General features: G+C 45.0%; 1 protein-coding gene across 6 annotated transcripts in view; it reads right to left on the reverse strand.

The window, feature by feature from the left end:
• Positions 1-12,435, reverse strand: part of SULF2 (sulfatase 2) — a 241,049-nt gene that overhangs the window by 105,995 nt on the left and 122,619 nt on the right. The window contains exon 1 of one of the 6 annotated variants that reach the window (XM_035124108.3): positions 7,765-7,899. The exons of 4 other annotated variants lie outside the window; for them this stretch is intronic. The gene's annotated coding sequence lies outside the window, so the exon portion shown is untranslated. Of the gene's footprint in view, positions 1-6,614; positions 7,236-7,764; positions 7,900-12,435 lie in introns of those variants that run through there. One more of the 6 variants, XM_035124107.3, reaches the window with a different exon arrangement.

Raw genomic sequence — 12,435 nt, forward strand, 5'->3', positions numbered from 1 at the left:
AATGTAACAGAGGTGTATATAATTATGAAGAACATGAAAAGAGAGAGAGGAGAGAGAAAGTTTCTCTCTGTTATATTACTAGAACCCAGGGTCATGCAGGGAAGCTGGCAAATTAATGGAGGATAAATCTGCTTATCAATGGCTACAAGCTATGGTGGTTAAATAGTACCTCCATGATCAGGCAGGGGCTATTGCCACCATGCCCTTCTTATGGGGTTCCCATAGGCATCTGGGTTGCCCCTGTGGGGTAAAAATGATGGTGAAGTAGAAGACTTTTGGTCTGATCCAGAAGCACTCTTACATTAATGGGAAGAAAAATACCTGGGCAGGTAGCTGATAAGGAATAAGGCATGACAAATAATGTGATAAAAGATCAAGCTGGGAGGACCAGGACAAATATATTGGTTAGGTGGATCAGAGCTGCAGAAAAGCAGCAGCAGGTTAGCAGAACATAATCACATACCCAACTGACTCCGAGTTACTATTGTACCTCCCCAAATTCAAGTTTTGGAAAGCACCTTCTCTCTCAATCTCACACACTTCACTGTTAGCACTACAAGGTGAATTTTGTGATGCTTTATAGCATCATACGCACAAAGTACCACATGAAACAAATTTTGAGATTGTTTTGACTCAGTAATGCAGCTGATCTAGAAAAAGTCTAAAAGCAAAGATCAATCTTGAATTCCCCTTTAAGACCCATTTCACAAACATACTACATAAAAACAAAGAATTTCCCCCTTTTTAAATACTAAGCCCCCTTCATGGATCAATGCCTTGTCGTGGCAAAGGGGCTTGAATAACTCAGAGAAGCTATGAGCTATGCCATGCAGGGCCACCCAAGATGGACAGGTCATAGTGGAGAGTTTTGACTAAACGTGATCCACCTGGAGAAGGAACTGGCAAGCCACTCCAGTAACCCTGCCAAGAAAACTCCATGGACAAAGACAACAGGCATATAAAAGTTATGACGCTGGAAGATGAGCCCCTCAGGTCGGAAGGCGTCCAACATGCTACTGAGGAAGAGCGGAGGACAAGTACAAGTAGATTCAGAGCTGATGAAGCGGCTGGGCCAAAGCCGAAAGGACGCTCAGTTGCGGATATGCCTGGAAGCGAAAGGAAAGTCCGATGCTGTAAAGAAAAATATTGCATAGGAACCTGGAATGTAAGAACCATGAATGGAGGTAAGCTGGATGTGGTCAAAAATGAGATGACAAGAATAAATATCGACATCCTGGGCATCAGTGAACTAAAATGGAAGGGAATGGGCGAATTCAGTTCGGATGACTATCATATCTACTACTGTGGGCAAGAATCCCGTAGTAGAAATGGAGTGGCCCTCATAGTCAACAAAAGAGTGGCAAAAGCTGTAATGGGATGCAATCTCAAAAATGACAGAATGATCTCGATACGAATCCAAGGCAGACCTTTTAACATCACAGTCATCCAAGTTTATGCACCAACTACCGGTGCTGAAGAAAGTGAAATTGACCAATTCTATGAAGACCTACAACACCTTCTAGAAATGACACCAAAGAAGGATGTTCTTCTCATTACAGGGGATTGGAATGCTAAAGTAGGGAATCAAGAGATAAAAGGAACAACTGGCAAGTTTGGCCTGGGAGTTCAAAATGAAGCAGGGCAAAGGCTAATAGAGTTCTGTCAAGAGAACAAGCTGGTCATCACAAACACTCTCTTCCAACAACACAAGAGACGACTCTACACATGGATATCACCAAATGGGCAGCATCGAAATCAGATTGATTATATTCTCTGCAGCCAAAGATGGAGAAGCTCTATACAGTCAGCAAAAACAAGACCTGGAGCTGACTGTAACTCAGATCATCAGCTTCTTATAGCAAAATTCCAGCTTAAACTGAAGAAAGTAGGAAAAACCACTGGGCCAGTAAGATACAATCTGAATCAAATCCCTTATGAATACACAGTGGAAGTGAGGAACAGGTTTAAGGATTTAGATTTGGTGGACAGAGTGCCTGAAGAACTATGGATGGAGGCTCGTAACATTATACAGGAGGCAGCAACGAAAACCATCCCAAGGAAAAGGAAATGCAAGAAAGCAAAATGGCTGTCCAACGAGGCCTTACAAATAGCGGAGGAGAGGAGGCAAGCAAAATGCAAGGGAGATAGGGAAAGATACAGGAAACTGAATGCAGATTTCCAAAAAACAGCAAGGAGAGACAAGAGGGTCTTCTTAAATGAGCAATGCAAAGAAATAGAGGAAAACAATAGAATGGGGAAAACCAGAGATCTGTTCAAGAAAATTGGAGATATGAAAGGAACATTTCGTACAAAGATTACCATAATCAAGGACAAAAGTGGTAAGGACCTAACAGAAGCAGAAGACATCAAGAAGAGGTGGCAAGAATACACAGAGGAATTATACCAGAAAGATATGGAGGTCTCGTACACCCCAGGTAGTGTGGTTGCTGACCTTGAGCCAGACATCTTGGAGAGTGAAGTCAAATGGGCCTTAGAAAGCACTGCTAATAACAAGGCCAGTGGAAGTGATGATATTCCAGCTGAACTATTTAAAATTTTAAAAGATGATGCTGTTAAGGTGCTACACCCAATATGCCAGCAAGTTTGGAAAACTCAGCAATGGCCAGAGGATTGGAGAAGATCAGTCTACATCCCAATTCCAAAGAAGGGCAGTGCCAAAGAATGCTCCAACTACCGCACAATTGCGCTCATTTCACACGCTAGCAAGGTTATGCTTAAAATTCTACAAGGCAGGCTTAGGCAGTATGTGGACCGAGAACTCCCAGAAGTGCAAGCTGGATTTCGAAAGGGCAGAGGAACCAGAGACCAAATAGCAAACATGCGCTGGATTATGGAGAAAGCTAGAGAGTTCCAGAAAAACGTCTACTTCTGCTTCATTGACTATGCAAAAGCCTTTGACTGTGTCGACCACAGCAAACTATGGCAAGTTCTTAAAGAAATGGGAGTGCCTGATCACCTCATCTGTCTCCTGAGAAATCTCTATGTGGGACAAGAAGCTACAGTTAGAACTGGATATGGAACAACTGAGTGGTTCAAAATTGGGAAAGGAGTACGACAAGGTTGTATATTGTCTCCCTGCTTATTTAACTTATATGCAGAATTCATCATGCGAAAGGCTGGACTAGATGAATCCCAAGCCGGAATTAAGATTGCCGGAAGAAATATCAACAACCTCAGATATGCAGATGACACAACCTTGATGGCAGAAAGCGAGGAGGAATTAAAGAACCTTTTAATGAGGGTGAAAGAGGAGAGCGCAAAATATGGTCTGAAGCTCAACATCAAAAAAACCAAGATCATGGCCACTGGTCCCATCACCTCCTGGCAAATAGAAGGGGAAGAAATGGAGGCAGTGAGAGATTTTACTTTCTTGGGCTCCTTGATCACTGCAGATGGTGACAGCAGTCACGAAATTAAAAGACGCCTGCTTCTTGGGAGAAAAGCAATGACAAACCTAGACAGCATCTTAAAAAGCAGAGACATCACCTTGCCGACAAAGGTCCGTATAGTTAAAGCTATGGTTTTCCCAGTAGTGATGTATGGAAGTGAGAGCTGGACCATAAAGAAGGCTGATCGCCGAAGAATTGATGCTTTTGAATTATGGTGCTGGAGGAGACTCTTGAGAGTCCCATGGACTGCAAGAAGATCAAACCTATCCATTCTTAAGGAAATCAGCCCTGAGTGCTCCCTGGAAGGACAGATCGTGAAGCTGAGGCTCCAATACTTTGGCCACCTCATGAGAAGAGAAGAATCCTTGGAAAAGACCCTGATGTTGGGAAAGATTGAGGGCACTAGGAGAAGGGGACGACAGAGGACAAGATGGTTGGACAGTGTTCTCGAAGCTACGAACATGAGTTTGACCAAATTGCGGGAGGCAGTGCAAGACAGGAGTGCCTGGCGTGCTATGGTCCATGGGGTCACGAAGAGTCGGACACGACTAAACGACTAAACAACAACAACAAATACTAAGCAGCTTTATTGGGTGGCAAGTCTCTTTTAACTCTTTGGTAAATGTTTTTTTTTAGGATCGGGGTGCATGGAAACACCTCCTCAAACTAGTAGCCTAAATATAGGAAGAAAATGGCACTTAAAAGGCAGCAGGGCATCTCCAAATATAGGCCAATAGGCAACAGCTTGCCCCCACTGGGTTTGGCATAGCTGTTGATTATGCCAGATGCATTAACTGATCGAAAAATGCAGAATTTGTCATGTTTTAAAAATCATGAAAATAAATCTGTACACCTAATTCATTCCTTAGCAACCATCCCAATGAAACAGGCATGCTGATCATTGTATTGCCAGTTCTGCGTTTTCTGCTGGCGCTTGTGCCTGTGCCTCCCTCCCCAGCCCCTCTGCTCTAATACAGATGTTTTCAGAGTGAGGCTCTTTGGTTTCACACATGCACCCAGAAAAACAAAAGGTAGCTTTGCCAATCTCAATGGGAGCTGGGTTGGGCAACATTTCCCCCCCAATATTACACTACATATTACATCAACTGAAAGTTCACTTCACCATTTCATTTGACAGTTCATTGTGTGCATACAGACAGACATTAAGATTAGTATTTCTAAACCTCTTATTTACACTGTAACCCTACTATAGTGGATTTCCCCCCACCTCCCATTTGGCGAGTCTAATTCTAAAGTATGACAACAGACCGAAATCTCAACTCACTGCTAATGATGACAGCTGAAGTTCTTTCAAGCAGTCCAATTTTATGTAGTTGAACTATTTTAGGGGGGGGGACCTATACCTTTTGTGCAAATGTCTAACTTTTCATTAGAAAAGGAGGAACTGGTCCAGGTAGTCAAACACACACACACACACACACACACACACACACACACACACACACACAAAACTGTATCTAGGCAGTAGGTAGCTTTGAATTACACCCCCCACTGAATACTCCAAGCAGTGAACATTGCAACCAGAAATGACTGCAATCAGTATCTATACTATCCATCCTTGTAAAGAAACACATTATTTCAGAAGAGACTCTCTCTCTATACCCCTTTTTTGTTAACAAGAATGTATTTTAATAATGCGGACAGAAATCTTAAGTGTTATCTGGAAGCACCTTCACAGAAATAAACAACCATAACTGTTTCTTAGACCCAAGTTGCATGACTTTTGTTGTTACACACCAAATGTATCAACCCATAGCTGCATTTCAGCAGAGCATGAAAAGCTAGCCATTCTCATGTTAACACTTCGTCATTTTTCCAGTACTGTATGAGATCTCAGAACCCACAGGTAAAACCTTCCTTTTACAGAGTCTTAAGTTTAACCCCCCCCCCCCGGTTTTTTTTAAAAGCAACCACAAAGCATAGCTTCGCTACAAATAATTGACAGCTCAGAAAGTTTATACACAACCAGCACTGATAAGGTTTTCATCATAAGAAGTCTCTACAGTGCCTAGTACGGTAGTTGTGAATATGGGTTCATGCTCCTTATGGGGCAGTGATGACCAGAATTAAGAGACAGTCCCTGAAAATGAGGCTGCACCCTGACAACCAAGCACTTTAAATTGTTTCGTGTTATTTATAAAAACTTGGGGAGGGGTCCACACCATAGTCAAAGTGAACTGCAATGATGCACAAACACTGACATTTCAGAAGTCAGAAATTCAGAAATGATGCATTTGCAAAGGCAAAGAAGTCTGCAGTCGTTCACTTGGAGCGTTGATTCCTGTACCTCTCTAGCCTTAAGGCTCACAGCCTTTTAAAAAGTACTCAGGCGGGGCTAAGGAGGCATACCCCCGTTTTTTCCGCAGCGACTTGCCCGTGGCTTCCGAGGAACGCAGCGCATGTGTGAATGAGCCATCCGGGCTAGTCACCGGCGGCAAGCAGAACTCTTCCTTCTGCTCCGAAGCCGACTCAGGCGCACTGCACTTCAGCGGAGAAAGTTAGCACAGCCGGAGCTAGGCGTCTCCAAGCGACAAGTCCACAAGTGATAAGCAGGCACGCGGCGATCAGCCCCAAAGCTCTGCCAGAAGCAGGCAAATCCGGAAGGCTAACGAAACAAGAACAAGCAATGCCTCCCCTCCCGCCGCTCCTTCGGCAGATGCTTCCCCTCCCCCCCCCGCTAACGCGAAGTGCCGAAACATCAGCGGTTGCTTTGCAAGCGGCTCTCTGCCGCCTTAAGTGCGCAAGTCCCCCTCCCCTCCGCACCGCTACGAAAATAAGTTGGGAGATCCCTCCCGAACCTCTCCGGCTTCCCTCCCCGGTGCCTCCCGCCGCCCACCCCAGCTCAGCTGCGTCTGGGACTCAGGCCCGCTGTACCAGGCAGAGATCTGGGGACCCCCTTTCTGCCGCGTCCTCAGCTTGCAGCGCCTCCAAAAGAGGGGCAGCCGGGACTCTCTTGGGCTGGACAGGCCAACGCCAGGCAGCCCCGAGGTGGGTGGGCAGCCGGGGAGTATGTCCTCCGGCGCGGCGGGGCTCTCCATGGGCGGCGCCCTGCTGTCCTCCTGCAGGGGCTGCGCTCGGCTCTCCCGTTGGGTGGCTCCGTCGCCCCGCGCTGCCCGCCTGCCTGCTCCCCCAACCGCCGCCCTACCAACCCTGCTCGGCCGGCCAACGTGCCCGCCAGCTCACCTGGCCGGGGCCGGAGGTGCATCGGCAGCATGTCCCTGGTTCTCCCCGCGTCAGGAGCAGCTCGCCTTCCCAGAAGCAGCAGCAAGTGCGGCTGCAAGCGCCGCGGAGCTCGGCCGGACGCCCCGGCATCGCCTCGTCTCCCGCCCAGGTGGAGGCTCCCCGGGCGCCGCGTCCCTGCTGGAGACGGAGTGGGCGCCCTCCGTGGCCCTTCTGGGGTTTGCTCGGCTGTCCTGCCCTCGCCGGGAAGCGGAGCACGAAGCGGCGGCGGCTCGCTCTGCTTTGCCGGAGCAGAGGAGCTCTCAGTCTGCCCTCGACTATTCCGCCGGCTGCACCAGGCGGCAGCAGCAGAGGCGGCAGCAGCAGCAACAGCAGCTGGGCTTAGCTGTGCAACGCGGGGCCAAGACCTTGGCGCAGGCAAGAGCTGGGCGCTCTTCTTCCTTCTTGCTTCTTCTCTCGCTCCTGCCGCTGCAGCCGGTGCGAATCCGAGCCGGGCAGGAGGCGACTAAGCCACGGCGAAAGGCTGCGGCTGGATCCCATTTCAAATCAGAGCGCGGAGGGAGGGGCGAGCGGGGAGGGAAGGGAGAGAGACATGTGGGGAGGCCTTTATGGTTTTGTGTGTGTGTGTGGGTTTTTTTTGTAAGTTAATTTCTTTCCTGGAGGATCCTCCTCCCCAGCCTTGACGCAATCCCCGAGCGGTTTTTTTTGGGGGGTGTTGGAAACCTGTTCCACCCGCCCCCACCATTTGTTCAAAGTCCAAGTAAAGCAGCGGCGGCAAGTCTTCGCCACGCAGCGCTTCACATTCCCCCAAATAAATGTAAATAAATATATACATCCCATCGCGACCCATTCACATCACATTGACACACTGACCCTCAGACTGCTTTGCAAAGCTGTGTGTGTGTGTGAGAGAGAGCGCGCATACATACGCGCGCACACACCAAAGAGCGATGTCAGAGACATAGAGATTCAACAAAAGAAGCTTCTTTCTCCCACCGGAAGCGAAGTTGGGTCTTTCTGGCTAACTAGACAACCCGCTATACACCTGCGCACCTACCTAACCCTCTTAACCCCACTTAAAGAGTGGGGAAGATTGCTGGAAGAGAGAAAGCGCCCTGAACAGAGCTTGGCTCTTGGCAGCCCATAATCTTACCTTGACGACAAGAAGGGAGGGAGTTTCCCTCCTGTTGTTGGACGAAAATAGCTACTGTATTAAGATATGCAAAGCACTAGCGCGGCTTGTTTCTTGCCAGTTTCTGCGGATTCGCTCTGGAACTGCACCCGAAGTGGCAAAAGGCGGCGAAGCTCAAGGAGGCAAGCTGCAAATTGTTTAATTGACAGCAAGCTGGCTCCTCTCTTGTTAAAGGGCCAGGTTGGTGACAGCAGGTTGTTAAAGAAGGGAATCTGAACTTTCTCCAAGAAAGGGATGGATTGGAAAAATTAGGCTCTCTTTATGGTGTTGCCAGATGTGGTACCTAATTATACAGGATGAGCATAAGGCTCCTCTGGGTAGAGAGATGCAATAATACAAGACTGGGCCTGATCCTGACTAAAGCCTCTGGGCTCTGGCAACAGGAATAAACATAAAACAGTAGAGCAGGTTTGGTCCTGAAGATAAAAAGGGGGGGGGCATGGCACTGGAAGATCCAAAGTGGTTCATGGCATTGTTTCTTGGATCCAGTTTTAACTACGGTACTACTGCTGAATTTCTCCCTGGCAAACTTTTTGGAGTAAAGAAAGTTTCATAGTTTCTCCTCCCCAAAATAAGCTTCTTCCATTTTAATATAGTGCATGACACTTTGCGTCCCCCATCTCCCAGTTCACGCTGAATTGTTTATGAATAAACTGGGTAATTCAAAGATCAAGCTCATAAAGAACACAAAGGGCATTTTTCACTTATAAGTGGCTGAAGTAGTGGAAATGCTTGCAGAGGAATGAGTGTGCTTATACAATAAGGATGCTTCTGGAGCAGGGCGAAATGGAAGTGAGCCATTTAAAAACTGGATCTACATTCTAGCCAATATGGGGTTTTACAATCCAATTACAGGCACAGGAAATGCAAAAATGGAGTCAGTGTCATGTGAAAATAGCCCACAAGGGGATAGTGAAATATTATTTTTCCATTTTTAGAGCCAAGCACCATGTCACCCCAAAACCCGCCTAAAATCACAGGAAAATCTTCCCCAAAGGAAACAGAAATTAATGTGTCTGGCTAACTCGGTCTCAACCACTGTGTGTAGTGTACTTTCCTCAAAACCAAATGACTGAATTGTGAGATGGATAAAGGATTGTTGAGATGGATGGCAACTGGTCCTGCCTTTGGACAGAGGGGCTTAGCTAAACTATCTATTTCCCCCCCTCTTCCAATCATACTCTTAAAAGTGTGCTTCATATCAGAAGAAAGGGAAGGTGTATTTAAATGCTGCTTAATTAAAATAAATAAATAAATAAGCATCAAACCGTAAACAAAACAGTCTAAAATCTAATATAGCAATGGCATAATCACCAATGTCATAAAAAAAAAATCAGTCACAACAGAGCTTCCATTTTAACAAAAGGTAGAGATTTTCTCAGCAAGTACACGTAATTCCAATCAATGTTAATGGAAGTTACACAGATGCATTAAAGAATAATGTACCCCCTGGTTGGTAACAAGCTTGCAAAATAAATAGGGCTTCCCATTGAAGGGAAAGGATCTTCTAATTCATATGTCAAAAGGAGCTTGCTTGCTGGCAAGAAAACAAAAAGCCATGGAAAGTGTGCATTTGGCAGGTTTTCAGAATTACTTCACTTGGGCAGTATTTTGTCAGACTGCTTCAGCAGTTTATACATCTCTCTCTCTCTCTACACACACACTCTTAAATAAATACTTAGAAGTCAGCACCATTGAGTTCATTGAGATTTACTCCCAGGTAAGTCTGAATAGGACTGCAGCCTTATGGATCTAACCTGCATCGGAAACAAACTTTGAGAAAATAAAGTTCTATGAAATTTACAGGCAGACACAATCACTCTATATATGCAAGTTTATGCTGAACACATACTAATTCATATGTAAAATGTGTACCTCCAGTGACTTTGGAAACTTGCTAACACCCTGTTGAATAACCAACAGACTTTAGGAAAGTTGCTTTCCATCTCTCTTTCCTGGCCTTTTCCGTTCCCTAACCGTAAAATACAAGCGATGGCAGTTGCTTTCCTTACTATGCACTCGAAAACGATATATACTTGGTAAGTGAAATAGCTTCTTTCAACCTACTAGTTAGTGGAATTGCGTTTTCAGATCGCACCTGACAATTTCTCTCAACTTGCTTTGTATATTGCTTGCTAAACTGGACCAGACTTGTTACCTCCCCCGCCCCCAAGTCCGACAGCACACCCCTCATTTCATTCCAGTACAAGACAACTGGTATTCCAGACTCAAATTTTAATGATGGGATAGAATAAGCTATTATCTAACAGCTTTTGCTCCCAAACTGTAAAATGGGGAGGGGGGAATACCCACAATTCCATTTTAATGATGTAAATGGTTCTGTAATACTTCTGACATCAATGGGGAGTTACTGCTTTTCTAGACAGCCCAAATCTGCACATACCAGTAACTGTGTTATACGTACTAAGAACTGTAACTTGAAAAACTTGTGCTTAAGCTCGCTTTTCTCTCCTCCCTCTTAGTCCCTTTCCCTCACCGGCTGTGTCCTTTTCGATTGCGAACCTGAGTCTTAGTGTGGATTTTTAGTATGGAAGCCACTTTTGGGGTGAAGAACGAAGTATAAACGCCATAAATATTTAGCTGTTAGGAAAATAAAAGGAAAACAATTAAACCAGATTGGTATAATAGACATGCAAGTTGACCAGATTACAGCGAAGATTACATTCTTACACTGCTGTACAGACCAGAGAGTGGGCAAGGATGTCTCCACCCAACGCCTATTTGTTTCCCTGCACTGAGCTCCAATTCATGTTCGGTCATCTGTGCATGTACAAATGGCTGCCTGAAATGTACACACCCCAGCTTAACCTTGGCTTCCCTTTTCAAGGGAAACAGCATCAAAACAGGAGTACTTCTCAAGAAGCTGCAGGGTACCTGTGGATTGTGGCTCATGTCATGTGTACTCAGCTTCAAGCATCTGCAGGGGGGAGCATGCTGGACTTGGAGTCAGACTCTGAGGTAATGTGTATACAGCCTGAGCTGTAAAGCAAATGACACACTGGTGTGTCAACTTGCCAAATCCCAGTGTTCTAAGGTCAGCCGCTTTCCTAGTAAACAATACACTTTGTGAAGCAAAGGCAGAGCAACCAGTGGTAAGAGCACAGTGTAAAAATACTTATTTTGCTTTTCCTAATTACTGCTTCTTCACTACCGCCTTCTTCAGCTGTGAAAGAGAACCAACTATTAGAGCTTTTCTTTACTTGCATGTTTGCAAGTATTATTTGAAGTTCAGCCAATTTTGTCCTTTGTGCTTTTCATCGCAACACAAAAGAAAGAAAAGGAAGTTATAAGTTGTGGAATAAAATGAGAACTGAAAGTGTGAACATGTATAATAAATCAAAGGTCTGGCAAATGAGAAGAGGGGGAAATGAGCTGAAATCCAAGTTATAAAGCTGCCTTACATAGCTTCTGCCACTGTAACTAATGGTGGATTTCCAAGCAGAAATCTTTCCCAACCCTGATGCTAACATCCTTTTAGTTTGAGATGCTGGAAAGTGAACCTGGAATCTTCTGCAAGTAGTACAACAACCACTATAGGATATGGTGCATCCAAGTTTTGTTGTGCCTTGATCTTACAATGTGGTTTAGATGAATGACTGCTGGATCATCGTATCAAACTGAATTTCATGGTTAGCATTACAGTGCCCAATATTTAGAATCTAGTCAAACTGCCCACAGAAATATAGTTATGTTTGCCATTAAGAATTACAGAAAATGCAGCACACCATCTCTTCTTAATTAGGAATGTTTTAGCCATTCTACATCATACTTGTTGACATCTATCTATGTCAAGAGACAATGGAGTGCGCCTCCAAGGGTGAAGTAAAGCTGCTCCACTAGCAACACTGAAGTGACCTCCCTGGGGCACAAGCCTGGGATGTGTGTATGGAGGTCCCAGACTGCCCAGATGACAAGCCCCCACTTTCAGCCTTGCTGATGTGGTCCAAAGGAAAGCAGAGTAATATGTTTGGTACCAGCTTGGCTGCAGGAGTTGCCAGGAGGCATGCAAGGCGCCATCCAACTGTCTTAGGGACTTCACTCTGGATTTGTGCCTCACACTTTGAACAAAATAACCACAGTATAATATTTATTGAATTGCAAATTAGTTGTATGATGGAATTTAAAAGTGATACCAAGGCTTCAATCCCATGCATACTTACTTGGCTATAGAACCTACTGAACTCAATAGTTGTGAGCATAGCTGCATAGGATTGTGCTGCAAATAGCACATTATTAACAGGAGCTTGGTTTTGCAAGTTAAAATGCCTCAATATAAAATGCTGATAACTCACAAAGATACATATACATTGTTTAGCAGCACACTATTGGCTAGTAATAATTAGATTGGGAAGATGCATAGCAAAAGTGGTATTAAATTACTGAGATAATATTGATTAATATGACAACACTTCTGGCTGCTTAGCAAAATAGTAATCTGTCTTTCTCTGGTGTCCGGTCACACACACACACCCCATATGATTAACATACAAAATCTTATTACAGTGCTACAATGAAATGAAAAGACATAGGGTAGATTAATAAATGTATAATTGAGGTATTAAAATGATTAATATGGCTGACAGGAACAAGTGCAAATCCATACTGGAGATG

The sequence above is a fragment of the Zootoca vivipara genome, chromosome 7, assembly GCF_965207765.1.
Source record: "Zootoca vivipara chromosome 7, rZooViv2.hap1.1, whole genome shotgun sequence".
Lineage (NCBI taxonomy): Eukaryota > Metazoa > Chordata > Lepidosauria > Squamata > Lacertidae > Zootoca > Zootoca vivipara.